The sequence below is a fragment of the Pinus tabuliformis genome, chromosome 2_2 (genome assembly GCF_031772625.1).
Source record: "Pinus tabuliformis cultivar Carrire ecotype Pingquan chromosome 2_2, CPIR1, whole genome shotgun sequence".
NCBI lineage: Eukaryota > Viridiplantae > Streptophyta > Pinopsida > Pinales > Pinaceae > Pinus > Pinus tabuliformis.
In genome coordinates this window covers 484,702,342-484,717,702 of record NC_142300.1, presented here as the reverse complement: position 1 = coordinate 484,717,702, position 15,361 = coordinate 484,702,342, and the positions used below count along the sequence as shown (strand labels likewise).

Genomic DNA, 15,361 nt, shown 5'->3' with positions numbered 1-15,361 from the left:
AGCAGCAACGCAGAAGATTTTACGCGCTAGGTTGTGGTGGCCAACATTGCATAAGGATTCCAAAGCATATTGTAGGGCGTGCCATGCATGTCATAGAACTGGTAGGCCATCATGGAGGGTTGAGTTGCCTTTGAATATGGAGGTATCATTGCAGCCATTTGTGAAGTGGGAAATTGATTTTGCAGGACCAATTCAGCCTACAGGAAAGAAGATGGGTGCGCAGTATATCATCACCGCGACCAAGTATTTGACTAGATGGGCAGAGGCAACCCCCGTGAAGGACTGTACAGGGGCAACAACAGTGAAATTTTTGTTTGAGTATGTGTTGACCAGGTTTGGTTGCCTGAAGATTTTAATGAGTGATTGCGGTACGCACTTCCTTAATGAAACAATCAACATGCTAACAGAAGAATTCCAAGTTTATCATCAAAAGATTATGCCATATCACCCTCATGCCAATTGGACAGTTGAAGTGTTTAATAAGATATTGGAGAACACGCTGACAAAGGTTTGCAATGTGGAAAGGAATGATTGGGATGTGCACGTACCAGCTGTGTTATGGGCCTATAAAACTACTTGTAAGAAGCTTACTGGTCAGACACCGTTTAGGTTGGTCTATGGCGTAGAGGCTGTAATGCTTATGGATTATATCCTTCCTAGTCTATGCATAACGACATTTACAGGGATGGCGAAGACTAAGCGTTGTCCAACAGAATGGCATGTTGCATACGATGAGGCCGCCGGGACTAACAAGTCCGCAGAGAAAAGGAAAAAGGAAGTGGCTAGATAGAAGGTTCAACTATTGGTTGAAAAGAGGAAGAAAGCAGCCGAGGAGAAGGCGCGGGTAGATGCGGAGCGCACCGCAAAAAAATAGGCCGAGCAAGAAGAGCGCGATTCCGAAAGGAGTCACAAATCTCCTTCGCCCCAAACGGAGGAGGAGGAGCGGTCAGACTAGGGCAGTGGAGATCAATAGGAAACCACTCCCTTCTAGGTAAAGTGGTATAGGGAGTAGGAGAAGGAAGGACCACACAAAAAGATGAAAGCCACCAAGTCGTCATTAGATCCAATTACCCTGACAGAGGGTGACTTGGATGATATTAGCGATAAGGTGCAGGATACAATAGTAGAACTATTGTAGTAGTTTGAGCAAAAGTAGGAACTAGGCATCATACAGATGGGTCTACACGTGCTGCAGATCCAAATGACTAGACTCTAGGCAGCTGCAGGACAGAGCAATGCAACATCCACCAGTTTGGCACCAGGGACCACTCAAGCAACAGATTTGGTTCGGTCAATGGACCTCCAGGCAGTCGCACTTCCTGATGGAGCTTTGAACATGGAGGCAACCACTAACAAGGTAATTGTTAGCACTTTGAAGAATGTGGTCCCCTAAGATAAATTTTGGGGCAAAAGCCCAAATTTTGGGGAAAAAGCCCAAGTTTTATTGTAAAAGGTGTAAAGTCTCCGCAAAATGTGGTCGTGGAGCACGTAGATGGTAAAGTGTCATAAAGGGTTTTACCCTTCTATTATGTAATTTGTGTCATCTTGTATAGACCTACCCATGGTTCGCAGACCATGGGATTGTATAAAAGGGAGATTCTTAGAGAGTCTAAGGCATGATAACTAAGGATGAAGATGAATGTAATGGGTTATTAGAAGTAAGAACGAATAAGTCTTAGAGTAGAAGAGAGGCTCTATAGCTGTGTGCACAAAGGCTTAGAGTAGAGTTTGTAGCTGAGTGCGCGGACCCTACAACTATGTGCATAGAGAAGTTTTGAGTCTGTAAGAAGAACAGAAGCATTAATAAAGAGATTATTCTAGAAATATTTTTATTTTGTCTATCTATTTCTGTTATGAATGAATGTGCTTTTATGTTATGATGAATGACGGGTTTATGAATTAATACTGTATTGATGTACAATTTTACATGATTTACATTGTCATATGAACACAAGTAATAGTAACTATTTACACGAAGAATATGTTATTGCATGTTAATTTTATCAAACGCTTAAGCCGATCTGGGTAAATACAGAACTAAGGGTAATTACAGAGGTGCGTAAGTGGTTGATTCACCTGTTTAGGGTCTGCGAAACACTGTCATAGACATTCACAAAGGTCTAGAGGTTGGTTAAAGTAAGTTATATCGATAAGCCTTAGAGGCTTATCGATTTACACGAAGGTAGTTTTAGGGCACAAAATGACATCACGCTTATCTCTTGGTGTAGAAACTTGGTTCTGTCACCTCCCCATACTGCTTCGGGTGAGACTTCAGTCCATGCTCTGCAGGTTGATGCCAAAAGGGCCTGTAGTGTAAGGATTTGTTTGGAAAACTTAACTCTGAATGTGCGTTAGGACCCACTAAGCCAACAAAGCTGACAGAGCTTGAGGAAGACAAGTTTCTGGATGGATTCCATCAACAAGTTCAGAAGGAATGCAAGAAGGCATGGCACGATTGACACATCAAACTGCGCACCTTCAAGGTAAATGATTTAGTTTTATTATATGACAGCAAGTTTGATAAATTTCCAGGAAAATTTCAAATGCATTAGCTGGGGCCATATGTGATCAAAGAGATTACCGATGGTGGAGCAGTTCAGCTAGTTAAATTAACTGGAGATCCATTTCCACGAAAGGTAAATGGGAGCCGATTGAAGCCATACATTGGGGATCTGACCTAATGACTACATGATGGTAGCACAGTCTTACCACTCCAGGCAACTGTAAGGAGGTGTGGGACTATAAACTACACTGCCCGAGCTATAGAGTTGTGTGTTGAGAGGTCTGTGCAAAACAAGAGGGTGTCACAGTGCCAGAAGAAGAACTAAGGGAGCTGCGCTATAGGGGTGGAGACCACGTAGCACAACCCGAAAATCATTGTTATTGTCATTGTTCATGATTTGAATGCTAGAAGACGTTAGGAGGAGTGGGCGACCGACATTTAAGGCATTTAAGGCTGAAATCAAGTGTGAAATCTTTGGAAATATGTCACCAATCTCGCATTTATGGATGGATTTTAGGGGGAACGATTGAATTTGAATTCGAATTTGCCTATAAATTACAGGTGGTTGTCCAGCAAGAAACACTTTGCATTCTGAGAATTTCTGAGTTGTGTTGTCTGTTGTGCATGAACCGTGAGTTCTTTGAGGATTTTCTCGCAAGCCCCGTGTTCGCTCAGTATTCCGAGTCAGATAGAAAGCTTATCTGCGACATCATGCTAGGACTAGGTCCCGTAGAAACATTAAGTGCTGGAGAGATTGTTTCCTCTGAGGGAGTTTCCCTTGAGGTTGTGAGTATGGAGGTTCCAGCAACAGTGCCTATGGCACTGAGGTCACCTAGGCCGAATCCTACACCAACAAGAGAGGTCCCTAAGCTGAAGAAGGATAAGAAAAAGAAGCCGATGCCAGTGCGTGAGTCACCGAGGAAACATGCAGCTACATAGGCGCAGCGGAAAGAAAAGTCGAGCGCGAAGGAGAAGGGGAAGGTGGTAGACCTGGAAGCGGAGGAAGGCATAAAAGACATAGATATTGAGGGAGTAGACCCTATTTCAAAGCTTCCAGAGTATATCCCTCCGCGAAAGGGCAAGGTGAAGGTCCTGAAGGACCCATATGCCGGACAATTCTCCCTCAAAACTCCCCCGTTGTCGGATAATATTACCTTTGAAGGTCTGCGCTTGGCGCGGGTCCCACATTTGAAGCTTGAAGACTGGGATTTGGCAGACCATGAGTGGTTCCCCCACCTTGCTACCGACACCTTCATGCAAAGGGTTTTCTATAAAGAATCTGGTGTCACCGCGTTAGAGCCAGTGGAATGGATTCATGGAGTCAACAAGTCATGGTTTTTGAACTTGTTATGGGTGTCACACTATCATCAGTCAAACATCAACCTAATTGTCATTAAGCAGCTGCTGTGCCTAGTCCATGACGGGTGCTTATGGTTAAATGAGCCGATCCCTATCACTGATATGCTGATCCATAGGATCACATTATTACTGCACTCTGGACTGAATCTGGCCAAGGCATTTGGTGGAAAGACGAGCAAGCGCGACCTCGCTGAGAAGATGAAGGAAAAGTTTAAACTTGTCAAAAAGTCGCGCAGGTATTCGATTACCAGCATTACTGACCCCACGGTCAAGATTGCCATGAAAATGTTGGCTGGCAAGGTGATGAGGAAGTGTCGTGCAGACGAGGTGCTGACACTAGTAGTTTCTTTAGCAGCTTAGTGTGCGGAGGGCGTATAGTTCAACTGGGCGTGCTACATGTGTAATGATTTCCTCGCGAACTGTAGAGAGGCACAGAATGATAGTAAAACATTTCAGTATTCGTATTTGTTTCTCTCAATAGTGCTGGTTGCATGGGACTTGCCGAAGGATAACCAATTTCCTCCTGTGGAGAAGGATTTACTAGAAGCAACAAAGTTCACGTCTCTTTGGGCCACGAAAGATGTTGCACGGGTAACGGAAAGCAAAGTCTTCTGGGTGTTGATGGAGGCGAGTATTCGCATGGCCATCAACCATAAGTCACAGTTGTCACCAACTGTGTTCGAGCAGTTGTCGGGGTATATGGAGTTCAAGGTGGACTTCCACCATATTTACATCTGGGCGCGCAAGGACCCCGACCAGAAATAGTTTGAATTACCTTACCTGGCCACGAATGACGTGATTACAGATGTCATTAAGTGTTGGCCAGCACATTGGCATGTTGCATCCAATGAGGTCGCTGGGACTAGCAAGTCCGTGGAGAAAAGGAAAAAGGAAGTGGTCAGAATGAAGGTTTAGTTGTTGGCTAAAAAGTGGAAGAAAGAGGTCGAGGAGAAGGCCCCGATAGACGTGGAGCGCACCGCAAAAGAATAGGCTGAGCAAGAAGAGCACGGCTCCGAAAGGAGTCACAAATCTCCTTCACCCCAAACGGAGGAGGAAGAGTGGTCAGACCAGGGCGGTGGAGATCAACAGGAAAGCACTCCCTTCTGGGTAAAGCGGTATAGGGAGCAGGAGAAGGAAGGACCATGCAAAAAGTCGAAAGCCTCCAAGTCATCACTAGATCCAATTACCCTGACAGAGGGCAACTTGGATGATATTGGCGATAAGGTGCGGGATACAACAGCAAAACTGCTGCAGCAGTTTGAGTAGCATCAGAAGAAGGAACTAGGCACCATACAAATGGGTCTGCATGAGCTGCAGATCCAAACAACTAGACTCCAAGCGTTGTAGGACAAAGAAGCACATCATCCACTTGTTTTGCACCGGGGAACACTGAAGTAGCAGAGTTGGTTTGGTCAATGGATCTCTGGGCAATCGCACTGTTTGATGGAGCTTTGAACATGGAGGCGACTACTGACAAGGCAATTGTCAGCACTTTGAAGAATGTGGTCCCCTAAGGTCAATTTTTTGGCAAAAGCCCAAGTTTAGGGGAAAAAATCCCATGTTTTGTTGTAAAAAGTGTAAAGTCTCCGCAAAATGTGGTCGCAGAGTGCGTAGATGGTAAATTTTCATAAAGGGTTTTACCCTTCTGTTATGTAAGTTTTGTCGGCTTGTATAGACCTACCCATGGTCCGCGGACCATGGGATTGTATGAAAGGGAGAGTCTTAGAGAGTCTAAGGCATGATAACTAATGATGAAGATGAATGTAATGGGTCATTAGAAGTAAGAGCGAAGAAGTCTTAGAGTAGAAGAGAGGTTTTTGCAGCTGTGTGTGCAAAGGCCTAGAGTAGAGTTCGCAGCTGAGTGCACGGACCCCTGCAGCTGAGTGTGCAAGGAATTCTTGAGTCTGTAAGAAGAACATAAGCATTAATAAAGAGATTATTATGGAAATATATGTGTTTTGTCTATCTATTTTTGTTATGAATGAATGCGCAATTATGCTATGATGAATGGCAGGTTTATGAATTAATACTGTATTGATCTGCGATTTTACATGATTTACATTGTCATATGAACGCAAGTAATAATAACTATTTACATGAAGAATATCTTGCTACATGTTAATGTTATCAAACACTTAAGTCGATCTGGGTAAATACAGAACTAAGGGTAATTACAGAGGTGTGTAAGTGGTTGATTCACCTGTTTAGGGTCCACGAAAGACAGTCGTAAACCTTTGCGAAGGTCTAGAGGTTGGATAAAGGAAGTAATATTGATAAGTCTTAGAGGCTTATTGATCTATGTGAAGGCAGGTTTAGGGCACAAAACAACATCACGCTTATCTCTGGGTGCGGAAATTTGGTTCCAGCACCCCCCTTTACTGCTTCTAGTGAGACTTCAATCCGTGCTCTGTGGGTTGATGCTGAAAGGGCTAGTAGTGTAGGGATTTGTTTGGCAAACTTAACTCTGAACCTGGGTTAGGACCCACTAAGCCAACACTTTGTGTCTTGTTACATAGGGAATGAATTTGTTTTAGAAATATGTGATTCTCAACATGAAGATACCATATAGTTACATTGCCTTATCTGCACAACACCCTTCATCTATTGGAGGTGACAAGATAAGTTTGACACGCTGCCACATGAAACTCAAAATTTAATTGGAGCACCAAACTAGTAAATTCTTTATGTTTGCATCATGTGGATGTAGATCCAAATGCCTTGTGGGTTCCTTCTCCACCATACTCACTTGTCCGCATCATCATTCAATATTGTTGTAAATCCATGATTCTGGGAACAGTCTTGGGATTTGATGAAGCCCATATACTTCTTTCTTACATCAATGTACTTCATGGTCAGATATATATTTTTCTTCAACACATTCTCAAATCCTTCATTCGAGAGCTTCTTTAACATTCGCTTTCATGCAAGGAAACGAAGAATGATGAAGAAGAGGAATTTCAACATACAACACTTTAGAGAACTTCATACGTTATCCAGGACTTGGTTGAAGCCCTCTTACCATCGCACTTGAGTTTGTAATTGTGATGATCTCTAAGATCTGTAATTCTGTATTTTTCTTAGCATTTTGATGTTGACATAGGAGAACAAGATCTTGAATGACTACAGATCCCTAACATACTTATATTCCAAAAAATGTTATTTATAAATATATTCTTATAAATACCTCATATAACGACAAGTTTATTTTTTTCTGAATCATATTCACATAATTTTGTTCCTCGAAAAAACACGGCTTCTAAAATATATTCCCAAAAATATTATATTCTAGGGAAAGTCAACCACGTTACTCTTAAATCCGAAACTATGTTCTTGTGTATCACATTTTACTTCGAATAATTCTTACAATAGTATATAGGTGGGATTGGTTTGTTGGTTGTTGGAGTTTTGTTGAGAGATTTTCTCAACAATATTCTCTTTGTTTGGAATTTGTTGGATCTCATGAGAACTATTTATGTGGCTTGGATTTGAATGTAATATACGAATAGTTTTTTGTGCACCATGTATGCTTCTTAGATTTCTTATAGATGGGTGTGTGTTATATTCTTTCCATGACTAGCCCCACACGTGAAGCAGTGGGGTGACATCCCTCCCTGTAGGGGGGTTTGTAGGGTGGTGGTGTCTCGAGGAGTTTTTTTTAGACCCTATATTAGGTGGGCGGACCTACCTATGGTTTTGTGCATGGGTTTCTCCCATGGTTTTGGGCATGATGGTTTTCTGCCCATGGTATTTTGTAGATCTAGTCAAGGGAACTATGGTTATGTTCTAATTCAGGGTTAATGGATTGGGGTTTATGAATGGTTCGACATATATATATGTGTGTGTGTGTGTGTTGTAACATTGAAAGGAATATAATAAAAAATTAATCTGGTAGTCTTGGTTTTGGGATCTAGGGGAAAATATATGTGTATTTGTTTTGTATTTCTCACCATTGTATATTTTTCCTTTTTTAAAAATTCGTTTGCAGGTAATTTCTGTACATGGTTAAAACCTACACTTACTTGGTATTAGAACCCATATGGGTCTGAATCCCTCAAGAGAGGGCTCGGGAGATAGGAAGTTGTAATTTTTAAATCATTTGCACATAGATTAGGTGGTATATGAGAGTGTTTATTTTCCACTGGAGTGTTGAATTTCATAATTTCTTATGTGTTTCACTTTGTAACTGTAACAAAGCACTATCATCACTGTCAGGTTGTCAAGAAAATTCATGGAGCTGTGAGCAAAGGAGAATCGTGAAGGTCCAGAATTTCCCCTCTACTGCGATGGTGAATGTTGATGGCTCGCTATGGGTCATGAGCAAGTTAGAAGAATTGGACTACAAATTAAATCATATGCTTTTGAACGATTGTTTTATGTCAAGCGCCACACATTTAAACACTCCCAAATGCAGCACGTCATTTCTCTTGAACGCGAATTGATAAAGAACAATGCCTTCTATATCTCAATTCTCTTAATTCAAATTTGCACCGAGAATGGAAAGAATGGATGAAGACCATGGCATCTACGCAACATGATTCCATGCTTATGTTTGTGGCATCTGTTGTGGCAAGATCTAGGGAACTCTCAATTGATATTCATCGTGTGCCTTATTAGTTCCTGCCATCTGGCATCCGGCAGGGACTATAGTAATCGATCGTTCCGGAGATAGCATTAATTCGAAGGTGTTATTCGGCTGTTTCAGTGGTTAACCTAAAGTTTCGAAATGCTTTGTTAGGCGCTTATGCTAAGTTTCATTCGCAGCTGAACTTCGCCATCTTATTTGGCCTCTTCCCGAGGCGGAAGAGGCTCGACCATAGCTTAAAGCAATAAGCCCGGTGCATTTTCGCGTTAACCGTCACGGGTGTCTGGTTTTAATGCTAGCATTACTTCTGCCCGGGTATGCGGTTTAGTAAAGCTCGGTGTTCCGTGTTACAATGTTCTACATTGGCAGCTGGTGCATGCCATGATGCACCATGGTTCAACAGCTGTTAGCCTTCATCGCACGCTATGAAACGCTATGAAATGCCCGGTATGTCTGGCAATGGGTTCGTATGGCCCGGTAAGCCTAGCGTGAGCGTCCGTCCCGGTCTATTCATCTGAAACTCGCCTGTCAAAGCCCTCTCTCTGAATTTGAAACTCGCCTGTCAAAGCCCTCTCTCTGAATTTGAAACTCGCCTGTCAAAGCCCTCTCTCTGAATTCGAATGGGTCTTCTCGACTTGATTCAAGATACCGGGAGATGCCGGCCATAATTGACCGTCATGAGTCGCGAGAGGCGGCAGAGACAGATCATACCTTGCAAACCAAAGCCGGTAGGAAGCAACTCCTCCGGAGGCAAGGTAAGCGCTTGAGGCCTCTGCGATTGCTGATGAAGTTGCTGAACGGGAGGAACGGGAGGCCTGTGCGATTTCTGATGAAGTTGCCCTTACATCTTCTTTCTATTATTGGGAATCTGCCTGCTCTGAGTACTCTGAAGAAACCCTTGTCTATGTGAGCTTTCCAAGACGGCTAGGAAGCGCTTTTAGACTTTCACACCCGAATAAATCGAGTTTTTGCAACGCTGTAAGATTTTCAAGCTCCCTAGGAAGCACTTCTAGACTTTTACAGCGTTGCAAACAGAGTTCTTGCAGACAATTCAATGATCCCAAATGTTCTGGTAGCTGCGTCAAACCAGAACAGCTAGACATTCTCAACACTGTTAAAGAGCCCAGACTTGAAAATGATGCCGGTAATTTCTCTAAATATTGGCAACTATCAAGTAATAGTTCCTCCAAACTATTTCCCAGATCTCCTAGCTCTTCAGGTATGCTTTTGAACTGTGCCTTCGCCAGTCTCAGTACTCGCAAATTGCTTAGTTGCTGAATACATTGGGAAGAGATTTGGAAGCGAGGGGAATTTAATTCAAATTCGATGTGTCTGAGACTGGAAGGCATCTGCATATTATGCAATTAGGAATATATGAAAATCATACTCTAACTATTAAAACTAATAAAACTGTGCATGATATAGCGTTTTAGATATTCCAGGAAAAGTAAGAAGAGAAATAACCAGATATTTTAGGTGAACTTACTTGACATAGGTTCTGTAAATCTTCCGTTCTGAATGAACGTGCATTCGGGTCGTGGAAATTCCTTTCTCTGGTAGCTGCAGCGATGCTTTTGGCGGTGATACGGAATGTTTTTCTAGCAACTGAAGAGGGATTTATGTCTCTTGTGACAAATGCTCGGTCCACAAAACCACAGCTTGCAGCAGTTGGTTCTTGTTGTTTAGTTGGTCTTCTGTACACCACAGCTTGCAGCAGTTGGTTCTTGCTGTTTAGTTGGTCTTCTGTACGAGAAGACACTTTACGTTGCTAACATGTGGCCACGTTTCTTTGTGCATGCAACATTTGGCAGCCTGTCGTATTCATTTTTCTAACCGGCATATTCACTTTACTAATAATTTTAATGAACTTCAATTTATGTTTAAATATAATAACTTGTCTTCTGAATGATCTCAAGAAATTTGACGGGCAATCCCTTTCGATTTGGGTCATCCTCTGCTGAATAGTGTAACTGAGAGTTTCGTGAAAGCTGCAGGGGTGAGTCCTAATTAAAGCCAGCACTTCTTCTTTAAAAGTTCTGTATCTATATGCTCTGTTCTTACCAGAGAGCTGAAAGTGACTTTAATGGCAGATTGGAGCAGTGCAGGCTGTATCCAGCGATTCTTATTGCGCAGCAGCTGAAGGTCCTGTCACTCTCTATCTATCTACGTGATTTTGAGCCCTGTGCTCTAGGATATGCTACTGAACATTGCTTTGTTTACAGTTTTTTGGCCTGTAAGTTCTGAATTTTTTTACAATTGCATGCTTGTATTTCTTTACTTTGCTCTCGCACATATGACATATACATCCTAAGTAACCCATTAATTGAATTGATGAATAGTATTCATTGAATGATGCTAATATCGCATGTGATTCACAGCTGTTCGGTTTCAGTGTTGGGCCTGTAAGTTCTGAATTTTTTTACAATTGCATGCTTGTATTTCTTTACTTTGCTCTCGGACATATGACATATACATCCTAGGTAATCCATTAATTGAATTGATGAATAGTATTCATTGAATGATGCTAATATCCCTTTCGATTTGGGTCATCCTCTGCTGAATAGTGTAACTGAGAGTTTCGTGAAAGCTGCAGGGGTGAGTCCTAATTAAAGCCAGCACTTCTTCTTTAAAAGTTCTGTATCTATATGCTATGTTCTTACCAGAGAGCTGAAAGTGACTTTAATGGCAGATTGAAGCAGTGCAGGCTGTATCCAGCGATTCTTATTGCGCAGCAGCTGAAGGTCCTGTCACTCTCTATCTATCTCCGTGATTTTGAGCCCTGTGCTCTAGGATATGCTACTGAACATTGCTTTGTTTACAGTTTTTTGGCCTGTAAGTTCTGAATTTTTTTACAATTGCATGCTTGTATTTCTTTACTTTGCTCTCGCACATATGACATATACATCCTAAGTAACCCATTAATTGAATTGATGAATAGTATTCATTGAATGATGCTAATATCGCATGTGATTCACAGCTGTTCGGTTTCAGTGTTGGGCCTGTAAGTTCTGAATTTTTTTACAATTGCATGCTTGTATTTCTTTACTTTGCTCTCGGACATATGACATATACATCCTAGGTAATCCATTAATTGAATTGATGAATAGTATTCATTGAATGATGCTAATATCGCATGTGATTCACAACTGTTCCCTTTCAGTGTTGGTTTACTAAAGAGTTATAAATTTTTGGGGCAAGAGTCCTTGCACAACTTAACACTTGAATCACTTCACCACTGGTTGCCCTTGAATGGTTAATATTCACACAGAGTAGGTTTACTACAGAGTTATAAATTTTTGGGGCAAGAGTCCTTGCACAACTCCTGTACTATTTAGTATTTTCACCTTAATTGTTTGAATGTCTCTTCTTTGTTAACTGTGATAAGTCATACTTGTTTATGCTTACGGTTTGGTAGGTGGCTTTGTTTGATAGCTGGTTTCACCCAGTTCTGGTTTTTAAATTTATGGGTCCAATATGGGAAACTACTCTCTGTTATGTGCTATGTGACTGGTGGCACTTGAACCTATGTACCAAGCATCTTCTGGTACATTCTTACATGGAGACGCACAGAGTTTCTCCTATTGAAAATTTGAAACCCTTAGCACTTAAAATCCTGTACTATTTAGTATTTTCACCATAATTGTCTGAATGTCTCTTGTTTGTTAACTGTGATAACTCATACTTGTTTATGCTTCACTGCCCTTTAAAATGAGCAGGGTTTCGATGGTAGAGGCACCCATCTTTACCTAAATTGGTGTTTCCTTTCTTTGACTCTTAATACCTTGTATAGCCTCGTTTTTGACCATCACTTCTCTTTTCCTTGCTGGCCATGGTTTTAACTTTTTTGAAGTTTTCTATTGTTATAGTTATTTTCTTTGCTCATGCTGTAAAACTAATCCTCCAACTTCATCAATGGCCAACTCTTCAATTTTAGATGATAAATTTAGGTATTATAAGACACTCCAACAGAGTGACACAAACTATTGAGTACCACTGTAATTGAAAACCTACTTTGCAATGTTATCAGTTATCACTGCTTGGAATCTATGAATGTTTCAAATCATTAAATTTTGTCACGGGTTTTGTGACTTGATCACCTTTGCCCATCATTAAGTTTTGTAATTTATAAGCCAAATACGGGACTCTGTTTGCACTGGAAGTCTTATGTAAGGACTGCAATGTATTCCATGTACTTTTCGATTTTTTTGCATCTTGGATGTTGATGGGAAACTACTCTCTGTTATGTGCTATGTGACTGGTGGCACTTGAACCTATGTACCAAGCATCTTCTAGTACATTCTTACATGGAGACGCATAGAGTTTCTCCTATTGAAAATTTGAAATCCTTAGCACTTAAAATCCTGTACTATTTAGTATTTTCACCATAATTGTTTGAATGTCTCTTGTTTGTTAACTGTGATAACTCATACTTGTTTATGCTTCACTGCCCTTTAAAATGAGTAGGGTTTCGATGGTAGAGGCACTCATCTTTACCTAAATTGGTGTTTCATTCTCATAATTTGGTTTTGATAGAACTGTAGAATGCATAATATAGTGCACCATCATTGATCTGTCTCTTAATAGCACACAATGAATTCTGTGCAAACTCAGGCTTTTGTGAGCTAGATTATAACTGATTGTTTCTTGTGGCTTGGATTGTAGGTGTGTGTTACCTGGCATAAAACTAGTCATGACTAATGAAATTGTCACAATTCAGCCGGGAGAACTTACGTTTCTCTGTAAGTGAATAAAACTAGTCATGACTAACGAAATTGTCACAATTCAGCCGGGAGAACTTACGTTTCTTTGTAAGTGAATAGTGAAGCTGTTGCAATTTTTAGTTCGAATGTCAGTCTATGCATGTTTTGCATTTTGTGTTTTGCTTTTGGTCTTTGTTAGTAGCTATGTAGTTACACGAATGGCTGAGGCTGGAGTTTACCGGAAAATCTTTTGTTGGCAGAGAGTTCTAGGGATTGCAAATCTCTTGCAGTGACTTGTGTCCAAGTCCAAGCCTTTTGCTTTTGTCTCTGTTAGTAGTTGTGCCAGAACAAGATTAGCTCAGGCTGGAGTTTACCAGAAAAAATCATGTGTTGATCTTTTATGTTTAGATTTTTACCCCTTAAAGTTCATTAGTCTCTAGGTTTTTAAAACCTTTATGGCAGTCTCTATAATTAGGTTGTTAAAACCCTTATGCAAGTCTCTATCTCCCTTTTGATTTCTTCTAATGTCTGTGAATGCAATTCTTGCAGTCACCACGGCGAAACTGCTGCAGAGTGGTAGCATCCAAAAAGTCCAGCCTTGATATTGAAGTGGGTGCCTGCCGGGAAGGTGAGATCATTGGTGTATCATAGCACATCTGCTGTACAAGAATGTCTTTATCAGAAGGCCTATGCACGCATTTTGGGAGTAGATCAGCAAGCTTCTTAAAATAAAGGAGACCATGATATGCCACATCTTGGTGTGAATGATTTCATCTTGATTTTATTTCTGATCAAAGTTCGTGAATGAATATGAATTGGTCTACTCTATATGCACATATACTATTATCCCATTAGGCTGACCATTCCAATTGTTGTTCTAGGAGTGGCAATAGTGGAAAGTATTGTCATGACTCTCAGGAGTTATTGCTGGCAGTTCACGGGCTCAATCTCCTAGCTTGAATATTTACTACCCAATTATTCAATTGATTGAATTTATTTTCTCTTGCTATTATTGAATTTATTTCACAATTCAGCCGAGAGTCTTCATAATACTAATTCCTTTTAATGTGCTTTGGTTCATTTGTCATAATATTATGATATAGGCTTCAATTTTCTTTGCCTATTTGTGTGAAATTAACTATAATTGTGTTGTGTACATAGATTTTCTTGAGCTCTTGCTACCACTTCTTAAAAACTGAAGCCTACGACAGCCCATGTCCACATGCTTCCACATGCTTCCTTGAACAACATGAAATTGGCAATAACAAACCCATGATTTTGCTGGTGGTCAATCTCTGAACGTCAAAACATAGTATAAACTTGCCGAGTACACGAAGAACTCTGTGCAGTTTACCGGAAAATCTTTTGTTGGCAGAGAGTTCTAGGGATTGCAAATCTCTTGCAGTGACTTGTGTCCAAGTCCAAGCCTTTTGCTTTTGTCTCTGTTAGTAGTTGTGCCAGAACAAGATTAGCTCAGGCTGGAGTTTACCAGAAAAAATCATGTGTTGATCTTTTATGTTTAGATTTTTACCCCTTAAAGTTCATTAGTCTCTAGGTTTTAGTGTTGATCTTTTATGTTTAGATTTTTACCCCTTAAAGTTCATTAGTCTCTAGGTTTTTAAAACCTTTATGGCAGTCTCTATAATTAGGTTGTTAAAACCCTTATGCAAGTCTCTATTGCACTTGTGTTTGTTCCCAAGTGGGAGTATCTTTGATCAACATAAATTGTTAACTATTTTGAATAATTTTCTCCCTTTTGATTTCTTCTAATGTCTGTGAATGCAATTCTTGCAGTCACCACGGCGAAACTGCTGCAGAGTGGTAGCATCCAAAAAGTCCAGCCTTGATATTGAAGTGGGTGCCTGCCGGGAAGGTGAGATCATTGGTGTATCATAGCACATCTACTGTACAAGAATGTCTTTATCAGAAGGCCTATGCACGCATTTTGGGAGTAGATCAGCAAGCTTCTTAAAATAAAGGAGACCATGATATGCCACATCTTGGTGTGAATGCTTTCATCTTGATTTTATTTCTGATCAAAGTTCGTGAATGAATATGAATTGGTCTACTCTATATGCACATATACTATTATCCCATTAGGCTGACCATTCCAATTGCTGTTCTAGGAGTGGCAATAGTGGAAAGTATTGTCATGACTCTCAGGAGTTATTGCTGGCAGTTCACGGGCTCAATCTCCTAGCTTGAATATTTACTACC

General features: G+C 40.8%; 1 long non-coding RNA gene across 1 annotated transcript; it reads left to right on the top strand.

Moving 5' to 3' along the window:
- The first annotated feature begins 11,144 nt into the window (after positions 1–11,144).
- Positions 11,145–14,151, top strand: LOC149193460 (uncharacterized). Its single transcript, XR_016254458.1, has 4 exons — positions 11,145–11,276; positions 13,107–13,252; positions 13,694–13,902; positions 14,026–14,151. It is a non-coding gene; the product is annotated as an uncharacterized LOC149193460 (long non-coding RNA).
- Positions 14,152–15,361: the final 1,210 nt, after the last annotated feature.